The following is a 5,923-nucleotide window of genomic DNA, read 5'->3' on the forward strand; positions in this document are numbered from 1 at the left end:
AGTATCAAATAACTGGACTTCCTACACTCACAGGTCATATTGCTTTCAGCTCTGCTTAGGAAACTGATAAGAACATTAACTTCTCTTACATCCAATGCACTGTACTTGTTGGGAACACACTCGGGAGGTATTTCCTCTGAATATGGCAATAGGAGCCCAATAGTGACTTTGCTTACCAGAAAATTACTGTTGTTCATAGGACCAGAGACAGCATGTGGTTAAACTCCCTTGATGAAAGGGAATTCAACAACATATTCCCTTAAAGAAACAAACTCTGTTTTTGAGAGAGAAGGACTCCTATTTAGTGAATTTCCAGCGCATGCTGTTGAATGATATGGCCCAGAACAAAAGAGCTATGTTTTGTATACAAACAGGACATATTGCTTTCATCTCTGCTTAGAAAACTGATAAGAACAGTAGCTTCTCTTACATCCAATGCACATTACATGCTGAGGACTGACCCAAGAGTTATTTCCCATATGTTTGTCATGTGAGCCCAATACTTACTTTCTTCATCAGCTCTGTTGTTCATAGTACAAGAGACAGCATGTGAATAAACTCCATTATGAAAGGGAATAAAACACCAAGATACCTTACAGCAAACAAACTCTGTGTTTGGGAAAGAAGCACTCTTCTCTTTACTGTGTTTCTAATGCAGGAAGAAAAGGGAGCTTGCTTTGCTTACCAGAAAATTACTGTTGTTCATAGGACCAGAGACAGCATGTGGTTAAACTCCATTGATGAAAGGGAATTCAACAACAAGTTCCCTTAAAGAAACAAACTCTGTTTTTGAGAGAGAAGGACTCCTCTTTAATGAGTTTCCAGCGCATGCAGACAAAAGGGATGGCCCAGAACAAAAGAACTGATTTTGTACACAAACAGGCAATATTGCTTTCAGCTCTGCTTAGAAATCTGATAAGAACTGTAGCTTCTCTTACATCTAATACTTTGTACTTGCTGGGATCAGAAACAAGATGTATTTCAACTGGGTTTGTCAATGGGAGCCCAATAGTGACTTTGCTTACCAGGAAAGAACTTTTGTTCATAGTACCAGAGACAGCATGTGTTTAAACTCCATTTATGAAAGGGAATTCAACACCAAGATACCTTACAGGAAACAAACTCTGTTTTTGGGAAAGAAACATTCTTCTCTTTACTGTGTTTCTAAAGTAGGAAGAAAAGGGATCTTGCTCAGTACCAAATAACAGGACTTCCTACACCCACAGGCCATATTGTTTTCAACTGTGCTTAGGAAGCTATTAAGAACATTAACTTCTCTTACTTCTAATGCACTGTACTTGTTGGGAACACACTCGGGATGTATTTCCTCTGAATATGGCAATGGGAGCCCAATAGTGACTTTGCTTTTTCCGAAAATTACTGTTGTTTATAGGACCAGAGACAGCATGTGGTTAAACTCCATTTATGAAAGAAAATCAACACCAAGTTCCCTTACATGAAGAACACTCTGTTTTTCAGAAAGAGGCAGTCTTCTCTTGACTGTGACTCTTATGCATACAGAAGATTGAGCTTGCTCAGAACAAAAGAACTGTGCTTATTAAAAACACAGGCCATATCACTTTCAACTCTGTTTAGGACACTAATAAGAAGAGTAGCTTCTCTTACATCAAATGGACTGTTCTTCCTGGGAACAGATGACAGTGATATTTCCACTGTGTATGTGAATAGGAGCCAGGTAGTTACTTTGCTTATCAGCATTGTTGTTCATAGGACAAGAGACAGCATGTGGGTAAACTCCATTGATGAAAGGGAATTCAACACCAAGATAACTTACAGGAAACAAACTCTGTTTTTGGCAAATAAACAATAGTCTCTTTAAAGTGTTTCTAAAACTGGAAGAAAATGGAGCTTGCTCAGTACCAAAGAACTAAACTTCCTACACCCACAGGCCATATTGCTTTCAACTCTGCTTAGGAAACTGATAAGAACATTAACTACTCTTACATCCAATGCACTTGCTGGGAACACACTGGGGAGGTATTTCCTCTGAATATGGCAATGGGTGCCCAATAGTGACTTTGCTTACCAGAATATTACTGTTGTTCATAGGACCAGAGACAGCATGTGGTTAAACTCCATTGATGAAAGGGAATTCAACACCAAGTTCCCTTACAAGAAGAACACTCTGTTTTTCAGAAAGACACTGTCTTCTCTTTACTGTGTTTCCAATGCAGACAGAAGATTGAGTTGCTAAGAACAAAAGAACTGTGCTTTCTAATGACACAGATCCTATCACTTTCAACTCTGCTTAGGAAACTGATAAGAACAGTAGCTTCTCTTACATCCAATGCACTGCACTTGCTGTGGACAGGCGCAAGTGTTATTTCCACTATGTATGTCAATGTGAGCCCAATAGTTACTTTGCTTATCAGCACTGTTGTTCATAGGACAAGAGACAGCATGTGGGTAAACTCCATTGATGAAAGGGAATTCAACAGCAAGTTCCCTTAAAGAAACAAACTCTGTTTTTGAGAGAGAAGGACTCCTCTTTAGTGAATTTCCAGTGCATGCAGATGAAAGAGATGGCCCAGAACAAAATACTGATTTAATACATAGATAGGCCATATTGCTTTCAGCTCTGCTTAGAAAACTGATAAGAACAGTAGCTTCTCTTACATCCAATTCTCTGTACTTGATGGGATCAGAAACGAGTTGTATTTCAACTGGGTGTGTCAATGGGAGATCAATAGTGATTTGCTTACTGGGAAAAAACTTTTGTTCATACGACCATAGGCAGCATGTGGGTAAACTCCATTGATGAAAGGGAATTCAACTCCAAGATACCTTACAGGAAACAAACTCTGTTTTTGGGAAAGAAGCACTCTTCTCTTTACTGTGTTTCTAAAGCAGGAAGAAAAGGGAGCTTGCTCAGTATCAAAGAACTGGACTTCCTACACCCACAGGCCATATTGCTTTTAACTCTGCTTAGGAAACTGATAAGAACATTAACTTCTCTTACATCCAATGCACTGTACTTGTTGGGAACACACTCGGGAGGTATTTCCTCTGAATATGGCAATGGGAGCCCAATAGTGACTTTGCTTACCAGAAAATTACTGTTGTTCATAGGACCAGAGACAGCATGTGGTTAAACTCCATTGATGAAAGGGAATTCAACACTAAGTTCCCTTACAAGAAGAACACTCTGTTTTGTAACACTTGTTGTAAACTGGTTGGGTCAGGGGAGATCTAGGGGGAGCGGTTACTCTGGAGTGGAGTAAGCATAATTACAGGCTTGTGATTGGCTGACATTTGACCTTGTTTGCTGGACTTGCCTGATGGTTTTTTATCTTGGGACCCATTTGGGGAATTTTTAAACAGAGACTTATTATTTTTATAATTACAGACCTTGTCCCAAGGCCAGCTTCTATACTCTGAAACTTTTTACTTATTTCCAGGAAGGGTTTGGGTCAGTGTCTAAGGCAAGCAAGTTTACAGAAGCAAAGTCAGCAATTTGCAATTGCATAATGTATCTCTGATTTTTTTTCTCATTCCCTCCTTTTTCTTTGGACTAATTTTAATCTTAAAATTTAGGGTGTCTGTATATTATCCTGTGGAGTGTCAGTCATTCTCAATGCTTGGTACTGTTGGGTTAATTACATAGCCTGTGTAATGGACAGCCTCTCGCAGATAAACTGTAGCAGCCTATTAAGAACATAGGGGCCAAAAGTAAGAAGCAAAAGTAGGATGATGATGGGCCCTGCTAACGCAGACAACAATGTGGTGAGCCAGGGGGATTTGGACCACCAATTTTTAAACCAACTGGCTCCAGCGGCCTTTTCCCATTTTCACTCCTCCATTCGCTTACGAATCTTGGCCATGGAGTCACATACTACCCCGGTGTGGTCCTCATAGAAGCAACATTCTTCTTTTAGGGCCGCAATAATTCTCCATCTCTAATGAAAACCAAGTCTAGGCCTCTTTGATTTTGGAGCACAACCTCTGACAGAGAGGTGAGGGAGGTTTCTAACACAGAGAAGGAAGCCTCTAGCCCCCTCAAATCCTCTGCTATAGCAGCCTTTAGCTGTTCCATGTGCTGATACCCTTGCACATAAGCAGCACTCCCCATTCCCGCCCCCGCTATGCCTGCTACTGTTCCCAATCCCATGAGGATGGCTAAGGTCATGGTGAAGGGTTCCCTTTTGTATTGGTGGGTCAGGCCTTTCATCTGTTCTTTAAAAGATGGGGAGTCATGGTATATAACCTGAGGGTACAGATGCACTTGAACGCAGAAACCAGTCTGCTTTATCAGCGTTGGTGACACACAAGGGGTTAAACCAGTGTTACAAGCCCACCATCCCGTCTGAGGGTGCTAAGTATTTGCCTGTAATAGCTGTAACCTTTTTGTGTGGGCACAGAGCTGGCTCTTTTCAGGGGATGGTGTACCAAGACATAGTCCCTGTCCTAATACCTCAGATAAAGTTAGTTTGCTGGCACCCTGCCTTCCCCAGGAGCATGAGTCAGTGTTGTTGTAGGTACCATTGTAGGCTATTCCCTCATAATAAGTGGGTCCCTCAGAAAGGCAGAGCCAATAGGACTGAATGAGGTCACTTTTGGTGGAGTTAAGGGCAGAGAAGGCTCCCTTAATCAGGTTGTATAAGGGGGGCATCAGAGGCGTCTCCATGGTTGTTGATGGAGGGGGAGGGTGGTCCCCTGAAGTTGTGGGGGTGTGGATTGTGGTTATATTCTTGGGTGGTTGGGCTTGGGGTACCCGAGGTCAGGGACAAAGGACAGGGTTTGGTTCTACCATTATTGGATGAGACAGGGGTTTTTGGCAGAGGGTAATCTTAAACCAGAGGCCATCATCATTTCCCTCCTTGTAGAGGCGTAACCCCCAAGTCTGACCTTTTTGCCACTGGGCTAGATTACAACTCGTTTCTCATTCCAGCTACTACAGAGCAGTAGATCTCTGAGAAACTACTGTGGAGATCCCTTTCCTAAGCAGAGTTGAAAGTGATAGGATCTGTGTCATTAGAAAGCACAGTTCTTTTGTTCTTAGCAAGCTCGATCTTCTCTCTGCATTGGAAAAACAGTAAAGAAAAGCGTGCGTCTTTCTGAAAAACAGAGTGTTCTTTTTGTAAGAGAACTGGGGGTTGAAGTCTCTTTCAATAATGGAGTTTAACCACCTACAGGCTATGGTACTATGAACAGTTGTTCTTTCCCGGGAAACACAGTCACTATTAAGCCCAGATTGAAAAACACAGTTGAAATACAACGCGTTTCTCATTCGGGTAAGTACAGAGTATTAGATTGAAGAGCAGCTACTGTTTTGATCACTTTCCTAAGCATAGTTGAAAGTGACATGGTTTGTGTTATTAGCAGGCACAGTTCTTTTGTTCTTAGGAAGCTCACTCTTCTGTCTGCATTGGAAACACAGTAAAGAAAAGAGTGCGTCTTTCTGAAAAACAGGGTATTCTTCTGGTAAGAGATCTTGGTGTTGAAGTCTCTTTCATCCATGGAGTTTAACCACATACAGGCTCTGGCCTTATGAACAATTGTTTTTTCACGGTAAGCGCAGTCACTATTAAGCTCCCATTGACAAACGCAGTTGAAATACAACTCGTTTTTCATTCCAGCTTCTACATAGTAGTACAAGTAAGAAATAACTACTGTTCTGATCAGTTTCCTAAGCAGAGTTGAAAGTGATATGGTCTCTGTTATTAGGAAGCACAGTTCTTTTGTTCTTAGCAAGCTCACTCTTCCGTCTGCATTTGAAACACAGTAAAGAAAAGAGTGCGTCTTTTTAAAAAACTCAGTGTTCTTCTTGTAAGAGAACTTGGTGTTGAAGTCTCTTTCAATAATGGAGTTTAAACCACATACAGGCTCTGTGCCTATGAACAGTCGTACTTTCTTGGGAAACACAGCCACTATTGAGCTCCCAATGGAAAACGCAGTTGAAATA

Source organism: Onychomys torridus, chromosome X, assembly GCF_903995425.1.
Source record: "Onychomys torridus chromosome X, mOncTor1.1, whole genome shotgun sequence".
In the NCBI taxonomy this organism is placed as follows: domain Eukaryota; kingdom Metazoa; phylum Chordata; class Mammalia; order Rodentia; family Cricetidae; genus Onychomys; species Onychomys torridus.